Consider the following 22,041-nt stretch of genomic DNA (forward strand, 5'->3'; position numbering starts at 1 on the left):
GGCTCAGAAGCCCCTCACTGCTCTGTTTTGCCAAACTGCCATACTCTCAAGATCCTCCTCCATAACACAGCCTCAGAAATAGTTTTTTGGCTACCAGCCTCCTCAGCCCCTTCTGGATTCAATTCAGTTGCAGTTCTGTGCATGTTCAATGCAGGATGCAGCCAAAATGTGTCTGTGTGGTTACTGTGGTGGCCAAGGTGAAGGAGCAGAAGGAAAGACAGGGAATGAGCTGTGCTAGGCAGTGCTATGGAACTGGGAGGTTCACAGCCTTTTCACCACCCATCTCCTGCCCCCAATAAATCAATGACTGATGTGAGTTCTTTTCACTGGCCCCAGGTGGGCTTGCCTGTCCTCTGGAGTATTCTGTGCACTTAAAAGTTAATGGGGTGGGATTGCTCTCTGGGTGGGTTTTTCCTGATTCCCACAGCTTTAATTGCTGTTACATGAAACAGTGGCTGCAGACATCAGAGGAAGATTGTCATACAGTAGTAGCTAAACAGTTTCAATGGCAGTCAGTGAACAATTATATGCTACAATTTACACTATCTCCTCTAGTCTGTTCTTTGACTGAAGAAGCACCTATTATTAGCCAGGCAATAATCAAATACTTAAAATAGGCATATAAAAGAAGATTTGGATAATAATGTGTGCTACCATCTAATAAGCATTTCACTCCCTCATGAGATGCACTGAAGTGTAGAAATTCAAGCTATATCACTGTATTTTTAACTGACAAAATTGCTGTTGAGACAGCTATATTTTCTCAATGTATTTTATTCATAAAACAATCTCATTTTATAAACAGATCATCTTTCATGTAATGGATGTAATGTGCAACAATTATTTTGGATAACTTTTAGTTGTTAGATGGCACAAATCAAAGCTAAAAGAATATTGAAACAGAAGAAAAATTAAAAACAATGTGAAATGTCTCAATACATTTTATTTTCAGTGAAATAATAGAATATCACTTTAGCAGTTCTAACATAAATGGGATCATTTGAAAGCTATCAACCTGTACATATGCTGTAATAGATAGAAACATATGTTTTCAAGTCAGCCGGTTGTCAGTGGACTTAGAAGGGAAACATTGTTTTTCATATACATGTGATCCTTTTAAAGCTGTTGGTGAGCAACAGTTTATAATCTAAAAACTCAAGCAATGAGCAGTATTTGGTAATGCAACACCAACAATAGAAGGGAGAGGACAAGAGTCACTGAGTTGTGTTTGTTCATTTCAGAGTGTGAATTTCCCAAGAAAATAATAATAATTTAGCTTATTTCTTAAGCAGGGGAACAAATCCCTGTGTTTCTATCTTGATACAGCATCTTCTTTCCTTTCTATTCCCACTACCTCTGTCCCAGAGCTGCGCTTAAGTACAGTGGCTTGTGCGGTGATCTAATGCTTGGCTCAATTTGTACAGAATAGATTATGAATAACATAGTATATCTAGTTCTGTTCAAAAGCTTCCAAATTGAGTATATATTAAAATTACTATTTTTAGAACAACAGTTGAAAAGAAAACAACAACAAGAAATCCCTACCTGTTAGCGTACACTCTTAGAGCATACCTTCACCAGATGCTGAACTTAAACTTCACTTACTAGTATTTTTATACTCCTCTCATATATTTCGGCTTCTGACTTGAGTATTACAATAAATAAATTACAGAATTACATGATGTTAATGATTGATATAAAAAGAAAGCTTCTATCAGGTAGAGCACCTGAGTACTACTTATTGTGTATTTGGTATTTGGGGATCATGAAAACTGGTTGTGGGCAGTGGATAGTGTTTGTCATTTTGTACTACAGCACATGCTAATCACGTGCCCTTTTTTTTTTCTTGAGGTGTAAGCTGTGATTCTCTATTTCAGGAAACTCTACAAGGATGTTCTACTGCAGAGAAGTAAAGACTGCAAGTTAGGACACCCACTTTGAAAGCACCCCAGAAGCAGCCCCACTTCATGAAGCCTGGATCTCTACTGCTGTCCCAGGAAGGTCTGCAGCTTCTGAATTTGAAGAAACAGGAAAAAAGGAGAAGTCCATACTAGGAGAAAGGCTATGCTGTATAGCATGATAAGCCTGTCAGGAAACAGAAGACAAAGTCCTGCCTGATCTAAAGCTGTGGAAAACCTTGAACTCACAAGAAAAGGTAAGCTCAAGCCATATAAGAGAAAGTGGCTCAAAACTTTTGATGTTAATAAAAAGAATCTGTAATTCTTAAGTGATATGCAGGTAAATGCTGTAATAATAAAAAATCCCTTTCTGAATTCCTCACTTTTCTGCATTTTCATGATGGAGTCCTCCCAAAGTGCTAGGGAATATATATGCATGCAGTGGTCTGAGCACGTTGTGTGTCATGTCAGACAAGGTATATGAGCCTGGGTCTCTGTGGAAGGGCCAAGGCTTAATGTAGGCATCTTTTATCTTAGAAGTGTGTGATATCTGGTGTTTGGTTCCACTTGCTACCAACTGGAAAAGCAGAAGAGTGGCCTAGTTTGTAATACCAATTATTATTAAATTGCATGGTGGGCCTGAGTCTAATTTTACCCTGATTTTATAGAGCCATTGACTTTAATGGACTTGTTCCAAATTTTTCACTGGCATAACTGTGAGTAGAAGTAGGCCCAATAACTGTCATGTAAAACAAAATCATTCCATCTTGTAAACCATAATGCAGGTTACATGGTAGTTAAGTGTGGACCCAATACATTCATCTTTCAGATGATGTATTAAATGGCAACCTTGGGTACTCGCAGTCAATTAAAATTTCCTGGCACATTTTCATAGGACAAGGGACGTTTGTTACTAATCGAGTCCAAAAGAAATTCTGGGTAGTATAATTGTATTTTACTTAGCTAAAATTACCTTTGTGCATATAGTTAGGTAGTTATTCTTCACTCCATCTTTTAGAAAACCCAAACAATTGTGTAGTGATTTTGGTGCAGATGACAGCTGTGTTATCACCCAGAAGCAGCACGCGGTAGAGTTTCTCTTACCGTGCACCATTGAACGGCAAAATGTCTTTAAAGTCTAGAACTGGAAAAAAAAGAAGTAAAGTGTAAAGACTGCTGTTTTAGCATTTAGGGACAGATCCTCAGCTAATATAAATTACCGTAGATGGGTTGAAACATCATCTTAATTCATCTGCCTCTTATCTCTTAAAATAATGTACATTTTAATTGGTCATGCCCCTTTGGTTTTATTACTCCTACCTATTTATAAAAAATATTTTATGACATTTTGGTCTTAAATAAGAAAACAAGGTGCAGGCTATTATATTTTTTCTGGTTCTTTTTCATTGTGTTAGTCCTGAAATTGTCCTAAAGTAACTCTGAAACACTTCAGATTAGCTACTATAATAATAAATGTTATTTGAAAATACCTGTCTGTCTTCCTCTCTCTTTGGGCAATCAAATCTTCATTTAGGACCACCTCATTTAACACTTAGCTGTTGCCACATCCAAGATGATGATGTGGATTTTGCCAGCCATGTGGAAGGTGGAGTAGCGCAACCATGCTAAGGAATTCATGCAGGATTAAAAATGTCTCCAAAGAAGATGCCCCATATAGGCCTTTAACTTATATGTGGAGATCAATGTGTTCCTTGCATGCCCCATGGGAAAGCCTACCAAAACTGTGGATATGAGAGATTAGTTGAGGAGAGGGTTTGAGGGAAACCACAACAGTCAACCCCAACAGCTACAGAGGGGCTCAAGTAAGTATGATACAGTTCCTCTTCATAGGTTATGTATTACTTTTACATCATCTATAGTCTGTACAACTTCACTCTTTCTACCTTTCAAAATGGTGTGTGCAGGCAGGGAGCAGTGGTATTTTTGTCTTAGAGAAGCTGATCGGTTTTATGAGAACATGTTGGGAATACTAGGCAACATGTTTCAGCAAACTCCAGATGCATCCACAGGCAGAAGTTTTCATTGCATCTAATAAACAAAAAAAACAGAAACTGATTTTGCTGGTAGTAAAGTCTGGTGGTAGTTCTGAAACATTGTGAACATGTTTGTATGCATTGAAAAAAGCCAAAGAAGTGCATGTGAAGCAATATCTGTGCATTTAAGGTAAATATATCAGGATACAAGAGTGCTGTGACCAAGTCAGAAAAAGGAATGTAAACAGAAATAGTGGTTTCAACTTACCAGCTACAGGTCTCCTAACCTGAAATATTATATTTTTTGGATGTCAATTCCACAATACTATATACTTGGCTTCTCCAGTTCAAGTCCATAACAAATTACTTGCATGCTGTGCTGAGATTAAAAAAAAAAAAATTTAGAAAGAGCTGCTGTTGGCTCTGTGGTCTGGCTTCAACTGATTCCAAACTCAGCCAACAAACACAGTCCTCCTCCACTTGTAGAGCTTCTGGTTTGTCTTGGCCCATACAGCCCTTTGTCCTCTGGCAAACTCTTACTGGAAACCTCATGCAAATAATGTTTGATCTTTACCAACTTATCTCAAGGAAGAGGACTCATGTTTTAGCTTCTCTTCCTTCTCTACAGTAAGGAAAGGAGGGAGGGAGAAATTTCATGTGAGGGATCAACCGTGTACAGGTCTAGTCTCAAGAACCCCAAGAAGTCTTGGATAGCTGTGACGCTGGGCTTTCCATATGTTCTTCAGTGAGGTATTTGCCAGGATAACCACTGACTGTAATAAGTGTAATAGGGTCTTACTGTATTTTCCATCTGTATTTTCCATGCAGTTTACCCAACACTCTTACCCTCTTCAGAGCGAGAGGACTGTGCAAACCTCCTCTTCATTAAGTTCAATGCATTGTCTTGTAAGAGTACGAATCTGTGCACAACTATGTAGGAAAAAAATGTAGGCGGTTATGGCACTTACTTTTTGATGACTACCACCCTTGCTGATCAAACTATACTTATGTGTGATCAAATATTCTTTCACTCTTTTGGAAATTTGAATCAAATTCTCTAATTTCTGACTTCAGAGTGGCCCTGAGACCAAGGAATAGAGGAAATGAATGAAAACAGAGAAAGATTAAACAGAGAAAGATTAAAAGGTCAAAAAGACATGAAGGATTCATGCAGTAACACAAGTGTCTCTGACATCAAGATTAACGAGACTTGCCCTTCTGCCTCTCAGATATACACACTCCACAATCATCTGCTCAATTTCTACCCAATTTCTGCCTGGAGCTGTGTGAAGCAGGACACAACAGTTTTGCATATTTGGCTGATGGCTCCCCTCTTTGCCTTCCTTCTCTTTGTCCTGCACGTTTTTCCAACATATTTAAATTGGCTGCATGACTTTGGGTTACAGTCTTCTCGCTGTATTCAACTGGTCCATAAGTATCTACTTTCATTTGCTCTCCACAGTGTCCTCGTTTTCTCATTATTCTGACTCTTGCTGCTTGCCCATGCTGAGGTTCTGAATATGCTAGATTAATTACACTATCCCTAATGAGAGGATTCTGCATATGTAGTCCAGCTCTTTTTTTCTGATATCAAGATGGCAGAGCTATTAAAAAGCAACGACCAAGAAGAGAAGAGGAGTAGATTAGAAGAATCATGGGAATTTTTAATAGGAGCATGAGAAAATGAAGAGTTTGTGATGAAAGGGATTGTGGCAACTTAACAGTTTACCTACACAGAAGCAACATAAAAAATGGTTTGAATCTCTTCAATAATAAAACCAGGATCTTATCATGGATTGTATTTTCTAAAATGTGAGATAATAGCACAATACAAGAACATTCAAACATGTACTATTAATTATTAATAGAAACAAATAAATACACAGTGGGTTCTAATTGCCAGCTTTATTCTGAATTAATCTTTGTTTAGGTTTTGGAGGATCTGACTCAGAAACAAATTCATCCTGTTAGTAATTCGTGCTATTTTTAATGACTCAAAATGAGTTGCTTCAAAAAGTTGTTTTAAAAAACACTTTGATTTCAGATATCTTTGACTAGATGTGTATCCCAGATATCTGAGCTGTGTGGAAAATTAATATGTTCTAACTTAGCCAAGGTTTTAAAAAGACAACCTGAAACTTAAGAGATGTTTAGATATTACAACAGTGGCAACCAAAGGAGTGTCTGGAGCCAGCTAGTCAGAAGTACTCTCTTAGTTCAGGGTCTGGGCTTAAAATGAAAAATTGTCAATTTTCAATTGGGGGTGGGGGGGCATTGGCTTTTTGTTCATCTACTATGGGAAAATGGTAACAAAAAAAAAAATCAGTAGCCAGTATGCATTTTCAGAAAAAAATAATTTCTGTTTAGACATCTTGGGAAAAGGTGAAATGTTCCTATAAAAGTCTTTTGGCCACTGAAGTTGTCTTTTTATTAAAATTTTACAATCAAACTAATTCAGCAGCTCAGATTCACTTAGACTGGTGGCGTCTTTATTCATTTTTCAGGTCGGAGAAAGAATCAGATACTTACTTCTGTGAATATACTCCTGCCATAAGTGTGGGATGGGACCTTATCATGGGGCAAATGGCAGGGTAGGCTGAGGCAGTCAAGCGAAAACCTTGTAAGCCATCTGAACTCTCCTTAGACAGCCTGATTAAGTGCCACTGCTTTCTCTGGTTTAAGTGGGTATAATTGTGGGACAGAAAAGAAATATAGGAGAGAAGCATGTGATTTTGGGCTTGGGCAATCCAATCCATGGAGAGAAAGACATCTAACAGTGGTTTGTTCCTTTCATAAACAAGTTATTTGCTGCTCTTGTATCATTGCTTATTCATTGGGATTATTAACAGGCTTTTTAAAACTATTAAAGCCTTGCCACTCATCTTCAAAACCGCCTCTAGGCATCTTTGATTTGTATGGTTAGCATTCACTCCCTAAGGTCTTATCGACCTTGGCATTGTTAGAAATCATATTTTCACATGCATGAATTGCCCTTGACTAATTTCTCCAGTACAGTTTGAACATAAATAACCTTCCTTTGGCAGTTGCATTTTTTACTTTTCACTTGTTTATTTTTAAGAAACATTGTGTGAATGTGTGTATAGTCATATGGAATACTGCAAAGTAAATGTATCAAAGTTTGGTTAAGAATATGCATTATTGTTTTCCTTGATTATGTTAATGCTAGATGGAAGGATTTCTTTTTTCTTCTTTTCTTTTTTCTATTGTGAGTCCTTTTTTCTAATCTCCATTTCAGAATCATACAGTTCACAGTGACTTTTGATGTTATTCTCCCCCATAGTAGTTATGCATTTCTAAGAACAGAGTGAAATTACTTTTCTCACTGGGACATGTACTCCATAACAGCCCTCCCTGTTTAGTTAGCAAACATCAAAAAAGATAAAGGTTCAGAAAGTTTGGGCTTTTGCAAAATTTGACTTCCAGTAAAAAAACATGCCAGGGCCACTGAAAATAATATCAGACACATTGTAAGTAACAACATCAGACAACAGCTCAGGAAGGAAATACAAGAACATAACAGAACTTCACTATCAGCACCCAAGCATCAAGAAAATACCTTCTGCTGTGTCACCTAGTGGCTTCCAGACTGGAAGCATGGAATATGAGCACTGCACAGTGTCAGGGACAGGAGACAGAGCAGTTCCCATGTATGTTGTAGACGTAGGATGTGAGCTGCCAAGCTATGCAGCTTGGCATCAACAGTGAAGATGATAAGGGTTGGAAAGCAAGATTTCTCAGTCCACATTCAAGCTCTACAGCTGAGCCGCTATAGTCTGGTGCATTAAGGGAAAGCACTGTACTAGAGAATGAGTTAACTGCCATCAGGCTGAACATTGTTAGAAAACTGATGTTATTTTGGTACTTTCTGAGACATATTAACAATTCTAGTAGAGCGTGGATAACTGTTTTTAATTTACCTGGTCAAGATAAACCTTACATAACTGTAAATAAACAGAGGATGGTAAGGTGAGTCTAACAGCAAATAATTATTATGGAGTAATTCAGCTTTTTGAATCCACAGCTATTAACAGCTTGTTAGAAATGTACTGAATAATTTGCCTGGAGTCTCTGATACAAGGTATGCAGTCATCTGTTTGTAGATACAGAGAATACTTCCTTCGTGCTGCAACTGGAAAACACATGCATGAATGTACTACAAGATAGTTTGTCACAGTTCATATAGCATTAGCTGAGGCACAACTCTGTGATGTGTTTTTCCTTCTCACCTGGAGACATATATTTTCAGTTCCTTTTACAATGTTCTCACCAGACATTTTCTTGACCTTTGGCCAAAATTTTATTGACAGCAGTGTGAGTTTCATTGTCTAATTCTTGAATCGTGTTTGAGATGGAAACAATACCTTCATTTCCTGACATCATTTTCAGAAAATCTGGCAGCAGTCCCAGCACTGCCTCACCAGCTACGACAGGGCTATGGCCAGGGACTGGAAGAGGATGCACCTTTCAGTCCTATCTCCAGTCATTCTCAGTGTCCTGCACTGCATCCTCAGGAGAAGCACTCAGGAGTATACGGGCCTCAGTGTGACTTAGCTGTCTGAAAGGCAAAGTCATTATAGTAACTTTCTCACAGTGTGTTGAACTAGCACCTGTGTAACACTGAAATTCCTCAAAGAGGTACAGAAGCAATACTTAATGACACAAGCATTTCAAACAGAAAAAGACCCTTTGAACTGGGAGCCCTTAAAGAGTTTTCCAGTGTTTAGTTTTCATAAGGAGAATCCTCTTTTCCCACTTTTCACATTGAAGAATTTTTTACAAAATATTGCTACCTTTTTTCCTAAATGATATCCTGTGGACTTTCTCCTGGATTCCTATCAGTCACTATCATTTCTGCTGATATTATCTTTCAGATCTTTCACTTTGTAAAAGGTCTTTTCTGTGCCAATGTAATATAAAGAGTAACCAACCTAACAATGGGAGCGTGGAGGCAAAAGTCCCCTCCTGTTAATATGCTTGTTACAGAAATACAACTTTCTATGAAGATTGAAGCCCTAGTTTATGGGATTGGAACATGGCTGGGCTTCAGCCTAAAGAGGAAAGTCTTCAGCCTAAGAAACAACTATTCTACTATGATTTTCACTGTTAGTGCTGTATACTAAGTACTCAAAGGTTATGTGCTCCTTAAAGGGCTTAGGTTTAGCTACCATGTTATAAACTATCTAGTGTTTGTTATTTAAGTTGAAGACTGCTGAAAACTCTTGAGAGCTTATTGTATTAGCTGTCTGAAGTACTGTCAGTATGACATATATTTTGTTCCTTTTAGAAAAGGCATAGGGTAATAGAAAGTTGGCAGTGGATAATTTTCTAATTATGTGGCGTGCTCCCCATTTCACAGGTTCACTGGCAGTTTCAGAGAAACAAGAGGATAAACATAAAACTGATCTTCCATCCACACAATGACACCTTAGAGGGTCTGAGAGAAAGTTCCAAGTCAAATCCACGTGCATTCAGGTAAGGATCTTATATAACTTTTCATTATAAAACCCTGATAGAATGAATGTTTTAGATAGAGTAAGCAGCTTTGAGCACTGTGCCTTATTAAGCAAAATAGTTTTAAAACTCCAAGTTTTAAGGATCAGGTCAGGGTGAGAGCAGAGATGACTGAATCTCTATCTGAAAACAATTGCAATCATTGCAGGGAAACAAAGTCTGAGGGAGGAGGAGCACTAAATATTTTCAGAGACTTAAAGAATCAGATCACTTTAAATAGATTGCCTCATCAGTGTTTTGATTCAAGCTGATGTTCTGTACTCTTTTCCTCCATTATGTTGTTATGCCAGACTAATAATTTATTACACTATTGTCAAGGCAGACAACGTGGCTTTTTCTTGGGTTTTTATGTTATTTGGATTCACAGGATAAGATTATTACACAGACTTTCTTATATGGTCAATGTTAGAGCTAATCTCACATTGTTGACATTATCATTGTTCGTGTCTATTCCAAAGAATTCCAACAAAAATTACTCAATATGGTTGAACTACTATATGTATGAGTCTTTATAGATTTGTCCTCATCACCTTAAGATAAGAAAATGTAAAAATCTGGAAGGATTTGCAAAATGAAGCTATATAAATCTTCACCATGTTCTCTCACTTCTATGTTATCACAATGATCCACTGCTATTCATCTGCTCTATATCACTTAGTATGTTTGTTCCAAAGGAGGACTGACCTAGATTCATATTTGGTCAGAATGCAGTAAGTGAAGATCATTCCTAATTGCAGTGCTACCTTACGATAAACAGTTGAAACTGACTTTCATTTAAAATATTACATTTATTTCATTTAAAATATTTACTTATGCGGCACTTCTCCTGCCAGAGAGTTGCAAATACATACTGTAGTTATATACTACTGATCTGAGAATTGCTATGAGCTCATTAAGTCTTGCTCATGGGAGTAATACCCTGATTACTAAATTATCTATTTGGAATTATTTGGGCTAATCCAGAAATTATGTGCTGCCAAATATAAACCAGAATCTGGATTTAAAAGAAAACACGCTATCATGACTTAAAGAATACAGTTTCCTCAGATTAATTTTGTTAGGTTCATCTCTTCACCTTGGAAGTTATGCTAGTATGAATTTAGATGCCAACTCTTGGAAGTGATCTGGGAGTATTCAAAAAGAGCAATTTATGCTTAGTGATCCTGGCTTTGCTATAGTCAACACAGAAAAGGAACAAACAAGAGGGCAATTCAGAATGGAGACCCGAACGAGATGATCTGAAACACTGCCTGGAGGAGGTACTAACTTGACCTAACTTAACCTTTGTCTCATATTCAGAGGTACTGCAGAAATTCAGATCCTCTCACATAGGACCAGCACTGACAATACTCAGCACTTTGCAGGACTGAGTACAAGCTTAGCTGAGCTTCCACAGATGAAACCATCTGAGAATTTCTAGTGACTAGTGATACAAGTTTCTGCCTAATAATGGCAAGGAAGCATTTGCATGATTTTTGCAAATACACGTATTTGAGACAGTAGAGACAGAGTTCGAGGTATGTGTTAGCTTTGATTATATGGAACACTTGTGGTATGGTGAGTTCTGTAGTTGTGTACTTGGAGTGATACTATTACTCATTTCTATGCTCTCCATCTGAGCGTTCTTAACATACATGTCCTCCTAGCCCACATAAGCACAGAAGGATTGTCACACTATTTTACAGATGGGAAATTAAGTCATTTGCTTAGAGCAACATAGGAAGTAATGAGATTCAAGAATCTTCCTATCTCCTATTCCTAAATCACAGGACCGTCTTTACTCCCTAATTTTTTTGTAGTTGTCTGAAGTGAGCCATAAAAACAATGTACTTGATTGCTCGGTGAAGTAGATTTCAAAGATATACAATAAAGGACATGTTAACAATCTTTCTACAGCTACATCTAATTACTCAGGCTCTTGAATATGCATTGCAGAAGTTTTCTCTACCTGTGAATTCATCAGTCTCACTGCTCAGCTTTAATTACTTTACTTTTTCTTGTTTGATTAATTTGTATTGTTGTAGCGTTGATGTACTCATTGTTCTATTTAAAATAATTGAATATATTAAACCTTAAAATCCTTTGCATGTGGTGTCTATAAATTTACACCTAACAAACCTTGAATGTAATGTTTCCAAGCCACCTAAAGAAGAGCAACTCACACATGCCTGTGCAAACATCATTCTATTGTAGTCTTTATCACAGTAAAATAGTGGTTTTTTTCATTGAGCTATGTGTTCTGAGCAAGATGCACAAGTGCATAAGGCAGGAGAGCCCGGGGCTGTATTTGATCGCAAGCTTCACACAATCTGACTGGGTCAATGAGTTTTTCCAGACAATTTAGACTATTTTCTCTCTGCAGACAAAATCCCTAGATTTCTCCTTAGTGTTTATCAAGGTAAGCGTCCCAAAGTATTTCAAAAGTCTTAATTTTTTCTTTTTTTTTTTTTTTTAATTTTACCCACCTCCTTCTGGTAGAAAATAAAAAGATATTAATACTAATTTAGGACTGATTTACACTTCTACAGATCTATCTTAACATGTTAGATCAGCATGGTCACTACCTACCACTGTCTCTTGTGTTAAAGCAAAATAGGATTAGATGTCCAGAAGTATATCTGGACTGTCCAGGGGATCACATGTCATCTCTGTTATACTTAACTCCACACAGAGGGTGGGAATGCAGGACATGCAGAAGAATGGTTGCCAGCACTATCTGCAAACAGCACTGGAAATGTTTTTCCAGTTGATGGAGAAAAGGTGCTGCAATTAAGCCTAGCAGCATGACATGGCACTGTTGGAATGGGTATCACTTCTTAAACTCTTTCTTCTCGAAATTCACCATTGCAGTTCTTGATTAATCCCCCTTTATGCTGCTGAAGCGTAGTTTGAATTTAGAACTTTCTAATATTACACTTTTCCATGTTTCTCTGTTTCAGTACTATTTTTTTGAAGTACGTAAATCTGGCCAGAATTTTTGTTGAGGGACTTGGCATTTTGGTACGGAACTATTAAATGTAATGAGGTCTGAAGCACAGTTTGGAAGGCAAACCTATTTGCAGGCCTGATTTGTACAGTGCATCAACTATTTGTGCATCTGAAGTGAAACAGTACTATGTGTAGAGGTTCTGTGGGGCATGGGGCTATATTATACTATATTTTCCCTTCTTATTGGAATAGTAATTTTTTAGTTCTGATGTTTAGGTTGCAAATTTTCTGAGCCTGAGAACAAGTAAAGCTTTGTTGTGATGTTACTGGATTTAATTAGCAACATCACAGTGCAACTGAGAAAACTAGAAATAGTTCAACATAGGGCTTCATTTGTTGGTAGTGGAGAAATCTACTTAATCTTAAAGTCACTGGCTGTATGGTTCATATGACAAAAAGGGAAGTTGTTAAATTTTTTATGATATCCATGAAAACTGATAGTGAATTGCTAGAGGCTAAATGTCTTCTGTTCTTCATTTTGGCAGTATTATTTTGTATAGAAAATTACAGCATATACTTAAGGCATAGCAGAGATCACTGAAAATACTAAATAGAATATTTTTATTTTGTGCTTTCAAGTACAGTTAGAAAACAAGTATTTAGGGGTTAATGTTCAGTCATTTAGTATGTCCATATGCTGATAGATAGTGATGCGTTTAATGAAAGATGGCAACATTCTGACAGTTGGAATATTTATGAAGAAGGGGACAGCATAAGGTTTGCACTGGTGACTAATACTGTCATTTTGTACATCTTGAAGAATTTAATTTGGAAGCATGTTCTTTGAACGGGATGAGAATTTAGTATGCTGTGCATCTTCTCTTGTTTGCTGTTTGTAGAAAGCAAGGTGGAAAAAAGCAACAAATAAACCGTAGAACTTGTATCAGTAGCGCTTAGTTTTACATCCCATTTAGCGCAAAGACAAAGCAAATCAGCCCATAACAGAAATAACCAAAAAGAAAATGAATGGATCTAGAGAAATGGAATAACTGAAGCACTAAGTGTGGTATAAGTAAGAATTTTACCAGTTTTATAGGAGGGTCTTAGACACAGTCCTTTCCCAAGGTAGGACTAAGCTATTAGGTATATTTCCCATTAGTATGTGATATCCACGACTGAGACACAAATATTGGAAAGTTGGGTAACGGTGACACTGTTGACCACTATTGTGCATTGTAAATAATATATAATAAGGTCATTATTCTTTCTTCATTTTTATCTCCCTTCTTTGTGGTCAAACTCTTCCCTTGAAGATCCTTTGAAAAGGAAAAAAAAAATAGTGCATTCTGTTCTCTTGAGTCATTTGGCTGCATTAAGATTTAACAAAAAGAAAAAATGATACCAAAATAATATATTCTCAGCAGAGTCAGAAGATTGTAACAGGGATTTCACTGCATGCCATGCAGAACCTAAAACAGGTTTTCATGTTTCAACCCAACAATTAGAGCATATCCAGCTCAATGGGTCTTACAGTATACAAAGTATAATCTAGGCATTTCTTCCACAGTCTGGAAGGAGCTACTATTTGTGAAATGAATTCACATATGAATGGACACATTGGCAAAAGTGTGCTGAGAAATGCCACCATTGGTCTGTTGAAGGTTTTGAAGGATTGACTGAGAGTTTCAAATATTGTAAGTAGGTAACAAAGGACTTCAAGGTGCAAAAGCTAAGATGACCTTTTCAACAGTCACACAGAGTAATAAAAATATCTCAGTACCAATATTTGAGAAATATGGGTCAAATGTGCTTGTCAAATATTATTGGAGTAGATCAGAAGTTTTGTGGTCATGTGGTGGTGTATTTCATGATCAGCAGTGAATTTGTTTCCATGGTGTTAGATACAGGGCTATGTCTCATGCACAAAGCTGCATGTGTAAATTAAGGCCAAAATCATCTTTAACTTGAAATGAGTACCAGTCAAAAATGCAATATGTATTTCATAGGAAATTTCCAGTGAAAAAAAACCCCAAAGTTCTGATTTTGCAGGTGATTTAGCATTCTCTTTATTTAAATCATGTATCATTTCATTTGGAGCCCTAATGGCTCAGTGTGGCTGCTCAGTAGCAGACTGCAGTCTCAAGTCACAGACCCAGAAAAGGGTACATGATTAGTGAGTCACTTCTTGGGAAAATTGTGTTTGGCAGGATTCTGCCTGTCCATTGCTGATAAGGGAGGGGGAAAAAAGGAATAATGTTCTTCCAGCATTATAAAAAGATTTTTGCTGAAGGAGGAAAATGCAATTTTCAAAAATAGTGTTCGACTACAATGGCTGAACCACCATGTTGAAAATCATGAGATTTTTCTGGCTTCATTCACTGTAGGATTTCTAACTTCCATGTCAAAGAGGGCAGAGGACCTAGTGATACTGTTCTTACTGTGTAAATGAAATACATCACCAGGCAGGTGTTCCATCTTTAGGGAACAGGCCAGACCCTTGGGGGAGAGAATATGTGACTTTAACATTCCAGAATGCTTCATTGTGCATTTAAAGAAAGCTGACAGCATATTTTAATTTAGTAGGTATTTTCCATTTCTTATGCTCCTCCAGCTGTTGCATTTTCAGTTTATTCAATTTTGGTATTATCTCTTGCAGGTTTGCCCTATCCTTCCACGACTTTCAGTGGCACTCGTTTCTGTAAAAGTGTCTTGCTAAGTTATGCCAAGATAAATACTAGCAGAAGTGTATCCATGCTAGGAAATTGCACCAGTGTAACTATAAACTGAGATAGTTAAATCAGCACTGTGTGTCAGCTTAAGTGCTTTGCTGGATTTTAGTCAAAACACTTTAAAAGTAATGTTAAATTTTGTTTTTGTGCCAGCTGTAGGCCAAACTCAGCCACCTGTATTCATATTGGATGCTTAGCCATGAATATGCCACAAGTATGTTCAAAACTTAAGACAAAGGAAAGTCCCACTGAAATAATTTCAAACTTAGGGTTATGCATCTTCTTAACCTCTTTACTGTCTCAGGAGGGACTTAAGCATACACTTAGAGAGACTTATACGCTAAAGTTTTATGCTGAATAAGTACCTTTATTTCTTAAAATGGCAACAAATTAATTCTTATTTTGAATGTAATAGGAAAATTCCAAGAATCAGTCAGCCAAAGATAATTGCTGTTTGGAGAGCTTTGAATGCACACAGTAAGAAAAGTACATTTTATCCAAGGAAAAACATACCACTTTAAATCAGTACAACCTACAAGGCAATATTATTTTTATTAACACATATGCCGTAATGCTAAATGTTGTTATGCGTTTGACTCAACCCAATAATCACACAATGTAAATGATATTCAAACAGGAGTGTATTGCATTGCAAAGATTAATTAACCTGAAGGTTACTTTACACCATTCTTCAAGGCAAAAAGTATAATTTACTCTGAGGTTACGGCCCCTTTACCTTGCCAGAGTACTTTAAAATAGTTTTGAAAATTCTTTTTTGAGGAGCAAGGCAATAAATTATTCCACAGGACATATTAGGTAGTGCAAAATTCTGCCAGTAGACCTACTTCAAAAGTTATAAACTACACAGTTGACTCTTGTTGGGCCACAAGCACTCCAGTGATTATCCATTTCAGGTCAATTACACTAGAGAGGAATTTCAGATGTGTACTGCTCAGGTGAGCTTGACAGGGCCAAAAAGATTATTGGTCCTCTCCCAAATCTGAGAGACTTCCACCCAGTGCCATGCCCTCAGGAATATCCCTTCTTCATCTCATTTTTTAATGTTTGAACAATTCTGCTTGAGATATTAATTAAGCCTGTAGAATCTGATTCACTGCGTATGATTAAATATTTTTTACTTTTCTCCATATAATGCATATATGTCTTTTCTGTGCAAAAAGAGTATTCAAGAGTCTTCATAAGATACAGGGGTTTTTATGAAACCAGCTCTTGGGTTAAATTTTAGATGCTTGCATTTCATCTCTTTTTTCCTAAATTCGGAATGCAAGTTGTTTGCCTTGCTAGCCTCCCTATGAAATCATTAGACTTCATGGTCCAAGCTCTTTGGAAGGCTGTTGGGAGGAATATGTGTGTAGTATCAAAGGAATTCACATTACTGTATGTTTCATCTCTGTAGTCTGGATGCCTCAAAACTTGCTTTTTAGGTGTGTTGGAATTTGATTCATGCTGCAGAACATGCTTACACAGAACTCTGTGTACAACAGGCAAAACACTTCTCTTTTCAATCCCTTTTTCCTTTCCCACAGCTCTGTTGCCTCTCTTCTGTACAAGGAACTTGATAACGTATTTAAGTGGTGCACAACATGACATTTTAACATTAATCCTTAATGTTATTTTATTGAAATGTGTAAACATGTATATTTTTCACTGTCTCATACACCATTATAATTTCTTTTACTCTGTTAAATTCAGATGTAATTTAGGATGGAAAAATACGTTTTAGAATTACACCTGCAGCATGTAGTATTAGTATGACTTTTCCATGGCATGACAGTGATGTTTCAACAATCTATACATATTGATTTAGGCTGATAATAAACAATTTGATTAGGCTCCATCTATAGGCTGTCATTTCAATCACTGTCACTGGTCCAATAGAGTGGAAGGCGGCTAGCAGACACATATGGCAAGATTTCTCAAAATAAGAAACTCTGGCCTGATTAGAGCCCTAGGTTCAGTGAATTGGACAAGACAGCTCAGCTGCCAGGTTATTAACTCCCTCAGAAAATACTCTGCCTTTTCCCCGGGGCCAGCCTGAATATTCTGATTTGGATCGATAAGCAATCTCCGGTGTGTACAAAATGCCAGCTAAAATCATTTGTCTCAGTGCAGTCTCCTTACAAAGGATAAAACACCTGCAGTATATGGCCTTCTCTTCCCTCCGCCCCCACCTTCCCCTTTTTAACTAATGACCCACAAAGAAGGAAGAAGTAACTGAATCTATTCCATCATCAGGAAGGCTCTCTCAGGTTTGTTTTAATGATCACAATGGCTACCTTTCAATCTTACAAAAATTATATCAGTCATGGTTTCCCTGTGGCATGTTTATGTAAGTAATGTGAACTGCAATGTAATGACAAGTGTACAGATGTCATTGTAAGAGGGCCCTTGGCAAGAAGATATCTCAGAATGTCAGAATTTTAATAAACAGCAGACTGCTGGTAGGGTTCTCTTTGGTGGTTGTCTTTTATATTTGTAAAGTGTGCTGTGATCTGTTGCTTGGGCCAGAGATTTTTTTAAGAGTGTTTAGCAGCAAAGGTTACTTTAAAATTGATTGGAACAGAAGAAGTATTTTCCAGAGTGGTGGTGTTTGCCCAATCTGGTACATATCTGCAGTTTTGTTTGTAGTAGTGGTGGATTGTAGACATGTAACTTGTACTTTCTTTAGTTAAGTACCAAAACATGGAATTTTCATCCAAGTGAATTCAGAACTATCCAAAGCTCTTGGACCTTGTTTTCTCAAGAGAGAAAACCACTTCATAAGATGCCTTACCCTTCCCTCTTTTGGTTAGAAAGTGTAGCAGACTGGAGAGGAAAGCCCCTGCTTTAATACCTCAGCACTGTCCCATTCTTCTTCTAATCCCAGGCAAAATCAAAATTGTAGAAGGGAATGAAAATAACATTAATAAGAACAATCCTTACAAATATGAGACACATTTAACACTTGAAAGAAAATATGACTGTGATAGCATGATGATAAATGTTCTTTCTGTTTTTTCATCTGGATTATGCAAAAATTAAGAATCACAGGTGTTGATACCTGTCTCAGAGAGTGGTCAGCTGTAACGTTAACACAAAGCAAAGAATTCCCAGGTCTTGATGTGTGCGACTTCAGTGTTTGGGTTCTGGTTAATCAAGAACCCTTATCCTTTTTTAATATTTAGGAAAGGATATGTGCTTTCTCTTTCAAAGTTCTGCTTAACAGACATCTTTGGTAAAATTCAGTTCTGTCTCCTTATGTAATGCTTCAGAGTTTGTTCCTGGCTGTTCTCATCTTATATGCTTGAATTTAAATACAGTAAAAAAGAATGTCTATCTACTAATAAGCACCCTTGACTCAAATTAAAATCAAATAAGTGTGAAATTGCAGAAAAGCCCAAAACCTCCAAGTTCCTCTCCTTCACTGGTCATGTATTAACACCTGGAGGCACAAGACAGAACCTCCTATTGCCAAAGAAGTATATAGCGTCATATGTCCCATGTTGTCAAGAAACAAAAGCTGAATCTTCTTAGCTATCTACATTGAATATTTACTGCATAAATTCTTATACTAAATACCAGTTTCTGAGTATGGATTAAAATTCTTTCAAGAATAGAGGCCAGTTTTAACTTGTTTTTCCAGGCTATTGAACTAGGTCCTCAGCTGGCTATAAAGGATGACATAATTCTGACCTCAGTTTATGTAACTGTTTACCTCTATGTGCCTATAGAAAACTTACTTTGAGCTAATGTAAAGTGGAGATCCACACGTAGTTCAAAAATAAAATGGTTTTTTGGTGTCATGTTTTCTCATGACAAATCAGAAAGAAGCATTTTACGTTTGTACTGCCATCACTTGAAAAAGAAGAGAAGGCTTGCATTTACTCTTTGTCCTTTGCTCCATGAGGTGTCTTTGCTCTGATAGAGTCAAGAAATTAGAATACTGCCTTCCAGACAGTTTCTTTCATATTTGCTATCCAAAACCTCTGGAAATAAATGATGCTTTAAAAAAAGAACAATGTAAGGATCAACTTTAATGAATTGATTTCTCAATATAGAAAACATACTTCCCATAAAGACACCTATTAGAATGTTTATCTCGGGGAAAATGCACACAGTTTATATGAAAAGCTGATGTTATGTTAATTCCCATTATTATATACAGATAATATTGAGGAAGATGGAACAAAGTGCCTTTAAACCAAAGCTGATGACTTTTTTTTTCTTGTTTGCTACAGTTTTATTGTAGTGAAATATGTTCATTTTAGCAGTGGAAAACCGCCCTAAATAGACAGCATAAGAGCAATAAGATGTCACATTGCAGAGCACAATTTTAAAATGATGTGCTCTAGAAGTAAGGCTTTTAGACATTTTGGTTTATGTATTAAAACTTCCCACAAATTTGATTGAGAATGAGCCTTTGATGGATATTTGCTGCAGTTATGCTGCATTAGACTCGATTTATCCACCACCTCTCATTGTTGCTATTGATTGATTTTTAAATTAGATGAAGGCAATCAGTAAATACCACCCAATCAAGTCCTAAAAACATACAGGAGATTAGACAATTTAGGGTAATCAATGAAAATATTCTGTGATTTGCTACCACTCAATTTTGACCATAAATTACAACCATAACTTGCAAGTTAGTAAGCCATAAAACAAGTGGATGTGACAAGAAAAACTATAAGAAATGAATTAAGGAGATGAAGAGGAACCACTAGTGTTGTCATTTAATGAGACAAAATTACTCTTTATACATATCTTGCATTTCTAGTTGAGTCTTACCAACAGTAACGGAGTACAAGAGCATGAACACTTCTCTGAGATTTTGTTGGGGTTTTTTTTTGGTAATGTAAAAGCTGTTCTTTTGTGTAACAAATCAGTTTGAACAATAACTAATCTACCTAATCTTATTGCAGCAAATAAATTAATGTAATTTTAGGTTTAAAACCTGCTGCTTGCTAAAACCCCTCACCTACATCACAGGCACTTGCAAACACTAATTTTAAAGTCACACTTCTACATGGTGTTATATCCTACAAAGTTTAAAATGTAGCAATAATTAAATGTTATTTTAGACCAACACTTTGAAGAAGCTGTGCTTATGCACTGTTTTTCTGTGATACATTTCACCCATTTTCTATATTCTCACAGCAGTCTCACCAGCAACTAATAATTCACATGCCTTAAAAAAAATCTGTTTCAAAGTTTATTCACTAGTTGTAAATAGGTGGTCAGGTTCTTTCTATTTATGAACTTCAGTATCTATTTGGATTTTCTAGGCGGTATGTATCCAGTATTTCTAGGCTGAAAAGCTGCTTAGAAATATATAAACAACCATTAACAGCTATAGGCTTTATTGGGATAAATTGGTGAAATAAAGCAAATATTTGTCATAAATCTGCTCCCTTCAAAAAGTGGTACAGATGTGATAATGCTGAGTAGCATGCAAAAGTCTTCTTGGTTAATGCCTTTATGATCCTCCTTAGAATAAGAAGGAAAATTTAGAAAAGGTGTACAGAATAATTTTGGGGACTCTTGATCGTAGAGAAGGGTGATACTAACAAGATGCCTTTGACAAGAGGAAAATTCATATGCCTTTTTCCACACTAAACAGAAATTTGAGGGGTCTACAAACTGCACAGTACACCTTGAACGGTGATGAGAATTAAACATAGGACAGCACTGTAGGAGGAAAGAACACCCTTACTGCACTCACACACACTAAAATACAATGATATAGAAAGTGCCTTTGTAGAGCTTGATGGCAGAGCATTTCCTTTGCTAGCACATAAATGCAAAACACACAGATCGAATAAATACTGAAAATATATGGATTTATATTTACCATGATTTAGTTAATTCCCAGTAAAGACACATATCACATTGCAGAGGAGAAGGCAAAAACCCCAGAGTCGGAAGAAAGCATTAGTGATGTTGCAAACAAAAGATTAGTCAGCAAATACTGACTCTGTGTCAGCGGGTGGACTCTGTGTGAGAGAATCCAGAATTAGAACATCAGGAGTATTTCATACAGAAATTCAAAGCACTTGCTGTAGTAGACAAATGTCTGGCACTAGCTTAAAAAAAAAAAAAAAAGGTAGTTGTTCTTGGCTGGTTCTTTTTTAAAGTCATTTCCTTCAGCCTAGTGTTTTAGAATCAGGACTCACTTTTCTGTTCAAGTCTGTGGAACAGAATAAGTCCATGTAAGTGCTGGGGCCCTTGTGGAAACACATTTCTCTCTGTCAAAGACACTTCTCACCTGAATTCTGAATTTAGCATTTTTACTTTAATTTGAAATCTCTCCTTTGAAAATCCATTTCCAGCTTCTTTCTAAAAGATTCTGGATGTGATTGAACCTTTGGAAATCTGGTGGAAATTTGCAAGATACACAGCTAAGTTGTGAAGCAGGAAATGAAAAAGCTCAGAATTTGGATGGACTCTGAAGCATTTGCATTCTTATATTTGAATATTTGCCTTAATTACATCTGAGCTATAACTTTTCAGTCACTGTAATTTTTTGCGTTCTTCCTAATTAATGGTACTTAAGACAAATGTCTGCATTATTTCAGTACATCAACATATCGTGTTCAAACTCATGTTTCTGTGAGTTAAAAAACATACAAAACAAAAACCCAATAACTTCTAGCAAGGAGGACAGGAAAGGGAGAGAAAAAAGAAAACCCCTGACTTGAAACAAAGACAGGGACCTGCTTTGCAGTTCCTGATGGACTGGTGCAATACAATGAAGCTGGTGTATTCAGTATAACTTTTAGAATAATTGCCTGGGAGGTAACCAGAAGAAGTACATTTTACTTTATCATGGTACATAAATAAAAGGGCAGACTAATTAATCATATAACTTACTAAAAGTGCTTTTTATTTTGCCATTTAGTATGCCAGAAAGATCATTTTCTTTAATGTATATACCCAGTATTAACATGATTTAATCCATCA

General features: G+C 36.7%; 1 long non-coding RNA gene across 2 annotated transcripts in view; it reads left to right on the forward strand.

Annotated features, from left to right (window-relative positions):
• LOC148051015 (uncharacterized) overlaps window positions 1-22,041 on the forward strand; it is a 238,173-nt gene that overhangs the window by 114,175 nt on the left and 101,957 nt on the right. For both annotated transcript variants that reach the window (XR_015700448.1, XR_015700449.1), the window contains exons 3-4: window positions 1,878-2,155; window positions 9,270-9,385. This is a non-coding gene — a long non-coding RNA (uncharacterized LOC148051015). The remainder of the gene's footprint in view (window positions 1-1,877; window positions 2,156-9,269; window positions 9,386-22,041) is intronic.

This window comes from Nipponia nippon, unplaced genomic scaffold (genome assembly GCF_047370975.1).
Source record: "Nipponia nippon isolate SJK-2023a ecotype South Korea unplaced genomic scaffold, ASM4737097v1 scaffold_7, whole genome shotgun sequence".
NCBI lineage: Eukaryota > Metazoa > Chordata > Aves > Pelecaniformes > Threskiornithidae > Nipponia > Nipponia nippon.